The sequence below is a fragment of the Phyllobates terribilis genome, unplaced genomic scaffold (genome assembly GCF_046119375.1).
Source record: "Phyllobates terribilis strain yellow unplaced genomic scaffold, ASM4611937v1 Scaffold_1__5_contigs__length_1240528914, whole genome shotgun sequence".
Lineage (NCBI taxonomy): Eukaryota > Metazoa > Chordata > Amphibia > Anura > Dendrobatidae > Phyllobates > Phyllobates terribilis.
Genome location: NW_027362761.1, coordinates 177,592,283 through 177,601,268, shown reverse-complemented (window position 1 = coordinate 177,601,268; position 8,986 = coordinate 177,592,283). Strand labels below are relative to the sequence as shown.

Genomic DNA, 8,986 nt, shown 5'->3' with positions numbered 1-8,986 from the left:
ATTATCTTGACATTATCCATCCATAGGGTTGCTGGTCTTCCTCTTCGCCTTATTCCTTACATTCTTCCGACTATGATGTCCTTGCCTAGTGATTGCTGTGTTCGTATGATGTGTCCCAAGTAGGAAAACTGTAGCTTGGTGATCCTTGCATTGAGTGACATGTCTAGCTTTATTTGTACCAAAAATTGATTTATTTGTTATTCTTGCCATCCATGGTATTGATAACATCCTTCTCCAGCACCACATTTCGAAGGCATCAATTCTTCTTCTGTCTTGTTTCTTAATCATACAGGGTTCGCATTCGTATGTTACCAAAGAAAACATCAATCTATATATGAGCCTTGTCTTCAACGCCAGTGAAATGTTCCTTGATTTAAAGACCTTGTCCAATGGCTTCATTGTTCATCTAATGTTAGCTATCACATTTCTTGTTCCTCTGCCTTTTCTGAATCTTATTTGTTCATCTGGCAGCTCATTGTTAATGTAAGGCTCTAACCATCTTCTTAGGATCTTCAATAGTATTTTGCTGGCATGAGGTATGAGCGTAATAGTCCGATAGTTTCCACAGTAGGCAGCATCTCCCTTCTTTGGAATAGGAATAAACACTGATCTTGTCCAGTCTTTGGGCCATTTACCAGTTGTCCATATCTGTTGACACAGGCATGTGTTGACATCAACTGCTGCTTCAGAAGACTTTATAGCTTTATTGGAATAATGTCACATCAAGGCACTTTGTTGCTTGACAGAAGCTTTTTCTCTGCAACAACTTCATCTTTCAGGATGTTCGGCTCTCTGTCATATCCAGCCTCAATTTCTTCCCGTATTACTGAGTCATCCTTGTAGAGGTGCTCCGTGTACTCTCTCCATCTTTCCTTGATCTGTTGTTGCTCAGTTAGTTTGTTTCTATTGGCATCTTCCAACATGCCCACTCTTGGTTGAATCTTTTGTGGTATGTCTTTGATCTTCAGGTATGCCTTCCTGGTCTTTCCCCACAGATGTTCGCTTTCTATCTCTATACATATCTTTTGGTAGTAATGTTGTTTGTCTGTTCAAATGGCTTTATTTAGATTTTTACTGATGTTGTCTGTGTCCTGCTTGCTACCTTTTGCCATTCTTCTTTCTTCAATGATCTTTGGGGCCTCTTCTGTTAACCATGGCTGCTGGGGACTCTTCTGCCTCTTGTTTACTGTCTTACTGGCTTCTTCAGTAATAATAGTCTTTATACAGTTATATGATAAAGTTTGGGCACCCCTATTAATCTTAAGCTTATTGTTTTATAAAAATTGGTGTTTTTGCAACAGCTATTTCAGTTTCATATATGTAATAACTGTTGGACAAAGTAATGTTTCTGCCTTGAAATGAGGTTTATTGTACTAACAGAAAATGTGCAATCTGCATTCAAACAAAATTTGACAGGTGCATAAGTATGGGCACCTCACCAGAAAAGTGACATTAATATTTAGTAGATCCTCCTTTTGCAAAAATAACAGCCTCTAGTCGCTTCCTGTAGCTTTTAATGAGTTCCTGGATCCTGGATGAAGGTATTTTTGACCATTCCTCTTTACAAAACAATTCCAGTTCAGTTAAGTTTGATGGTCGCCGAGCATGGACAGCCCTCTTCAAATGATCCCACAGATGTTCAATGATATTCAGGTCTGGGGACTGGGATGGCCATTCCAGAACATTGTAATTGTTCCTCTGCATGAATGGCTGAGTAGATTTGGAGCAGTGTTTTGGATCATTGTCTTGCTGAAAGATCCATCCCCTGCGTAACTTCAACTTTATCACTGATTCTTGAACATTATTGTCAAGAATCTGCTGATACTGAGTGGAATCCATGCGTCCCTCAACTTTAACAAGATTCCTGGTGCCGGCATTGGCCACACAGCCCCAAAGCATGATGGAACCTCCACCAAATTTTACTGTGGGTAGCAAGTGTTTTTCTTGGAATGCTGTGTTTTTTTGCCGCCATGCATAACGCCTTTTTGTATGACCAAACAACTCAATCTTGGTTTCATCAGTCCACAGGACCTTCTTCCAAAAAGAAATTGGCTTCTCCAAATGTGCTTTTGCATACCTCAGCTGATTCTGTTTGTGGCGTGCTTGCAGAAACGGCTTCTTTCGCATCACTCTCCCATACAGCTTCTCCTTGAGCAAAGTGCATTGTATAGTTGACCGATGCACAGTGACACCATCTGCAGCAAGTTGATGCTGCAGCTCTCTGGAGGTGGTCTGAGGATTGTCCTTGACTGATCTCACCATTCTTCTTCTCTGCCTTTCTGATGTTTTTCTTGGCCTGCCACTTCTGGCCTTAACAAGAACTGTCCTGTGTTCTTCCATTTCCTTACTATGTTCCTCACAGTGGAAACTGACAGGTTAAATCTCTGAGACAGCTTTTTGTATCCTTCCCCTGAACAACTATGTTGAATAATCTTTGTTTTCAGATCATTTGACAGTTGTTTTGAGGAGCCCATGATGCCACTCTTCAGAGGAGATTCAAACAGGAGAACAACTTGCAAGTGGCCACTTTAAGTAGCTTTTCTCATGATTGCATACACCTGGCTCTGAAGTTCAAAGCTCAATGAGGTTACAAAACCAAAAAAAGTGCTTTAGTAAGTCAGTAAAAAGTAGGTAGGAGTATTTAAAACAAGAAAATGATAAGGGTGCCCATACTTATGCACATGTCAAATTTTGTTTGAATGCAGATTGCACATTTTCTGTTAGTACAATAAACCTCATTTCAAGGCAGAAACATTACTGTGTCCAACAGTTATTACATATATCAAACTGAAATAGCTGTTGCAAAAACACCAATTTTTATAATACATTAAGCTTAAGATTAATAGGGGTGCCCAAACTTTTTCATATAACTGTATGTGTTCATAATTCCTCTGGTTTTCTTTCATCTGTGTCCATCGATGTAAATCATTTGTGATGAGTGTTCAAAAAAAAAACTTCAGGTATTTGGGTCAAATCTAAGTTGGAAATGGCCTGTTGTCTAGTCTGTCTGTGCAGCTTGACTCTAATCTTTGATGTCAAAAGTTCATGATCAGTTCCACAGTCAGCTTTTATCCTTGTTTTCATGGTAATGATTGACGACATCCATCTGTGACAAACACATATATAGTCAATCTGATTCTTACTGGCTCCATTTGGTGATGTCCATGGGTAGAGTCTCGGTTTGTGATTTTGGAGAAGGTGTTCATAATGGACAGCTGGTTTGTCATACAAAAGTCAATGAATCTTCCTCCAGCCTCATTTTATTCACCAAGTCCTACATTTTCAATAGTGCTTCCATGTTTGCCATGGCCCACTATGGTATTCAAGTCTCTTATGATAATGAGTAAGTCTTGTTTTGGCATCTTGACGTTTTCCTCTTGAACTTGATTGTAGAATAGTTCAACATCCTCCTTCTTGGCATCTGTTGTTGGTGAGTAGACTTGTAGAACTATAACATGGTTTGGCACTCCTTTTATAACTGTAACATGGATTGGCACTCCTTGTAGTCGTATCGAGATGACTCTATCACTGACTGCATTGTACTTCAGGACAATGCCAGCCAATCTTCGTTTGACAATAAAAATGACACCGTTTCGTCTTCGGTTATTGTTGCCTGAATAATAGACCCAACATTGATTGACTGGAAATTTCCGAATTGAGTCCATCTTAATTTGCTAATTCAATGTAAGTCGAGTCCTGTTATGTCTATTTCGGTTTAAACGATGTCGAGTTTGCCTTGGTTCATGGTTCGTACATTCCAAGTTCCGAATTTTATGATATCTCTGCAGCTTTTGATCTTCCTTTTGACATCAGCACCATGACATCCATGCGGTTTTGATCCTGGCTCATCATAAGCATTGATCATACACAGGTTGACCAGTGGCTCTTTCCCAGTAGGTTGTTGAGTGCCTTCTGACCTATGGGTGCTTCTCCCAGCACTATATCGAATTTCTTTAATTGTTCTCTCCATCTAGTTTTCTTGGCATAATATGGAAGCAGATTGCCTGGCCTTTCTTCCACAAAGTAATGTTGCACCCGTGAAGGAGCCACACTGAATCAGAGTTGTATGTTGTCAATACAATCTGCCTCATCATGCAATGTCCTGCTGCTGATGCCGGCTCTTGGCAGTCTCTATATGTAAATACATTGATAACAGTGTAGATTCAGAACAAGCCACTGATGGATAAATGTGTTATAGCAGAACTTGCACAAGACTTTATAGTTCTACTAGTGCTACAGTTCTATTCACCAGAGCTGTCACTCAAGGAGTAGAGCCCGCCCTGCTAGAAACCAGAAAATAAGGAAACTGTAAGGAGATTGCATTGCTCTAAACTGCTCAACAGACAATTTGAGAATACCCCTTTAAGTTTAGCACAAGACTGCTGAGGCTTGATTATATAAATAATACTGTCTGGTGAATACTGTAGAATCTGTGCTGTTGAATAGAATTTTTTTATATTATATCATTTGTGGCTTTTGTTTTCAACAACTGGTCAGTCTCTACCTAAAGTTTATAATCTAGGAACTAATCTAACTAATTAGGTTTGGGATCATATTCACATATTTGGTTAGGGTTAATTCTCCCTTGTTTGGTGTAGTGCACTATTCCTATTTCCTATCTGACATAATACATATACATCATGTACAGGAGCTATATACTTATCAGCCCCCTAGTGGTGAAAGCAGGTTATTAAGATTAGTACAAGAATCAGTGCTCACATGTGTTCCAGATTGGAGATTGTAACGCAAAATACACTGTATTGATGCTAACATTTTATCAAACTGAACATCCACATATGGATATACATATAAATATATGGTGAATAGATAAAAGTTAAAAATGTCATATATGTAATAATCTTGGGGTAGTTCTCCAATTATACACAAGTCTGCAAATATAATGTAGTTTTCTAATGAGTAATCCCTGCTGCTCAATGACCTCAGTGTCTTAACTACACAATATTGCTGCTGGGCAGAGCTAAAAAGACACCAACATCAGCCCGATGATTACTCAAGTTGTTGTTGGCATTTGACTTCGCTTTGAAAATAACATATATTAAAATTGATGAGGTTTGGCTGCCGGCTCAAAACTCCTCCTGTGCCATGTTGGTTTCCACCTGTGTAGTATATTAATCAGCTTTTACTTATTAGGATTTCCTTTATGAATTGATTAATGCCCTGAGATTTTATTTATAATAAAGTTTTCCATTGATATGTATTTTTTCATTATGAATCCATTCAATTAATTACTTTTTTCTATATTTTATTTATTAGAGTAAAAACTATGGAATAACTTTTACTTTTAATTTTAATTTTGAGAAAAAATAATAATTTTTGGACCATTTTCCAAAATTCGTATTTTGTATTTTTTTTATTTTTGGGCAATAGAGATGTGTAGGGACTTTTCTTGTGTGTGGTGAGCTGATGTTGTTATTGATACCATTTTGACGTACATACAATGTTTAAATTAGTTTTTATTTCATTATTTTTAAAGAGGGGGAGATGACTGAAAAAACACAATTCTGGTATTTTGATTACCGTATATTTCTGTTTATGGCATTTACCATAGAGGTTAAATAGTTTTAGAATTTAATAGACCAAACTTTTAAGGATGCGGTGATATCAGTTATGTTTATTTTTTACATTTATTTTAATGGGGGAGAGGGGAGCAGTGCATGATTTGTATTTTTTCTTTACTTTTTTACTTAATTTTCTAATCCCCATAGGGTTTTAATCAAAGCAAAGTAAAGATTGTCGTTTATAAACTTTTCAGCTCTGAATTAAAACAGGAAAAACAGCTTTCTTCAGCACAAAAAAAATCAAACGGTTTCACCAACTTGCTGTCACAGGCACTTCTCAGACTTTAACATAGACTACCAACCATGAACTGTCTTTCTCTAGTCTCTGCACAACAGCATCTACTGAGCTAACCCAGCTGCCTGTTATTATGCCTGTAAGACCCGGACTGGAGTATGAGAGCGACCTTTCCCACCCAGGCTTTTTTGGTCGCTCCTAAATCCCGGACCCAAAATCCAGTCAAAAATAAAATAATCTCAGTAACCTATTGTTACTGGTGCACTTTCTCTAGGGACTTAAATCACCAAGGCCAGCCACCTTTGTGACATATACAGTGGTGGCCAAAAGTATTGGCACCCCTGCAATTCTGTCAGATAATACTCAGTTTCTTCCTGAAAATGATTGCAATCACAAATTCTTTGGTATTATTATCTTCATTTAATTTGTCTTCAATGAAAAAACACAAACCTTTTTTTTTCCACACCAAACCTAAAAAAAGGGGGTGGACAAAAGTATTGGCACTGTTTGAAAAATCATGTGATGCTTCTCTAATTCGTGTAATTAACAGCACCTGTAACTTACCTGTGGCACCTAACAGGTGTTGGCAATAACTAAATCACACTTGCAGCCAGTTAACATGGATTAAAGTTGACTCAACCTCTGTCCTGTATCCTTGTGTGTACCACATTGAGCATGGAGAAAAGAAAGAAGACCAAAGAACTGTCTGAGAACTTGAGAAGCAAATTGTGAGGAAGCATGAGCAATCTCAAGGCTACAAGTCCATCTCCAAAGACCTGAATGTTCCTGTGTCTTCCGTGCGCAGTGTCATCAAGAAGTTTAAAGCCCATGGCACTGTGGCTAACCTCCCTAGATGTGGACGGAAAAGAAAAATTGACGAGAGATTTCAATGCAAGATTGTGCGGATGGTGGATAAAGAACTTCGACTAACATCCAAACAAGTTCAAGCTACCCTGCAGTCCGAGGGTACAACAGTGTCAACCCGTACTATCCGTCGGCGTCTGAATGGTAGGATACCCGGGAAGACCCCACTTCTTACCCCGAGACATAAAAAAGCCAGGCTGGAGTTTGCCAAAACTTACCTGAGAAAGCCTAAAACGTTTTGGAAGAATGTTCTCTGGTCAGATGAGACAAAAGTAGAGATTTTTGGGAAAAAGCATCAACATAGAGTGTACAGGAAAAAAAAAGAGGCATTCAAAGAAAAGAACACGGTCCCTACAGTCAAACATGGCGGAGGTTCCCTGATGTTTTGGGGTTGCTTTGCTGCCTCTGGCACTGGACTGTTTGACCGTGTGCATGGCATTATGAAGTCTGAAGACTACCAACAAATTTTGCAGCATAATGTAGGGCCCAGTGTGAGAAAACTGGGTCTCCCTCAGAGGTCATGGGTCTTCCAGCAGGACAATGACCCAAAACACACTTCCAAAAGCTCAAGAAAATGGTTTGAGAGAAAGTACTGGAGACTTCTAAGGTGGCCAGCAATGAGTCCAGACCTGTATCCCATAGAACACCTGTGGAGAGATCTCAAAATGGCAGTTTGGAGAAGGCACCCTTCAAATATCAGGGACCTGGAGCAGTTTGCCAAAGAAGAATGGTCTACAATTCCAGCAGAGCATTGTAAGAAACTCATTGATGGTTACCGGAAGCGGTTGTTCGCAGTTATTTTGGCTAAAGGTTGTGCAACCAAGTATTAGGCTGAGAGTGCCAATACTTTTGTCTGGCCCATTTTTGGAGTTTTGTGTGAAATGATCAATGATTTGATTTTTGCTTCATTCTCTTTTGTGTTTTTTTCTTGCAAGCAAATTAAATGAAGAGAATAATACCAAAGAATTTGTGATTGCAATCATTTTCAGGAAGAAACTGAGTATTATCTGACAGAATTGCAGGGGTGCCAATACTTTTGGCCACCACTGTACCTACCATCCAGGACCTTACCTATTGTTTTCTTACAACATATATATTATTGTTACTAGTTCTCCTTTTTTTTTACTGATTGCTGAGTGCTGCAATCAAATCATGTGTGCTGCTGCACTCTGCACACTAAACATTGCCTTGGCTCTGTTTTATGTCGGCAAATAGTAGTAGAAGAGCTGACATTGCATTACCATACATTGAAGTTGAATGTGCAGAATGCAGTAGATAATGACAAAGTCATCTTGTCTGCGGTGCTCTGCTGAGACAGCTGTTACAATGACATAACAGTACTCAGCCCTGAACATTGTAAAAACCAATGACAGCAGGTCTGGGCACTTGCAAAGTGGCTGTGATGTTGGTAAGCCTGCAATTGCTTTACTAATGCTAGGCTTCTGGCCTGTTCTGACTGCTGGAATAAATTACTGCCACAGCCTTGGTGACTGGACTTGCTCTCACTGCTCACAGACAGCTGCTCTCTGATCACTTAAATAGGGGTGAGCGGTGAAAGTAGATCCGGGCACCAGTGCTGTGGTGGTGACTTATTCCAACAGTGAGAACAGATTGGTAACCTGGCAATAGTAGCAGGGGCATACATAGAAATCATGGGGCCCCATAGCAGAAGCTCTAATTGCCCCCCCCCCCCCCCCCCCCACACACACACACACACACACACACACACACACAAAAAAAGAAATAAATATTTGTTTGTGTCACAGAAGACCAGATCTCACAACTTTCCAGCCTTTACTTAGTAATTTTCCTCCTGCTGTGGCCTTGATTCCTCTTTCATTGCCCCCATAAAGTATGATGCCAATAAAAGTGCCCCCAAACACAGTATGATACCCCCATGGTGCATTCCTCCACATTAACCTTCACATGCACAGTATAATGACCCTCTTGTACCCTACTTCAACTCCCAAGGCAAAGTATGGTGACCCTAACACAGTATGATCCCCCAACTGTGACTCCCACACAGCCCTCCATACAGTATAATGGACCTACACACAGTATAACCGCCCCCACTAGCCCTTCAACAGTATGATGGACCCCACACAGCCCTTCAAACAGTATAATGGCCCCCACACAGCCCTCCAAACAGTATCATGGACACCACACAAACCTTCACACCATATAATTGCTTTCATACAGTATAATGGCCCCCCGCATAGCCCTCAAAATATTATAATGGCCCCACATAGCCTTCCATATAGTATAATACACCATCCATAATCCTCCATATAGTATAATGCACCCCCCA

At 39.8% G+C, this 8,986-nt stretch overlaps 1 pseudogene; it reads right to left on the bottom strand.

Annotated features, from left to right (window-relative positions):
- Window positions 1-402: 402 nt before the first annotated feature.
- Window positions 403-3,206, bottom strand: LOC141176026 (uncharacterized; annotated as a pseudogene).
- Between the last annotated feature and the right edge of the window lie 5,780 nt (window positions 3,207-8,986).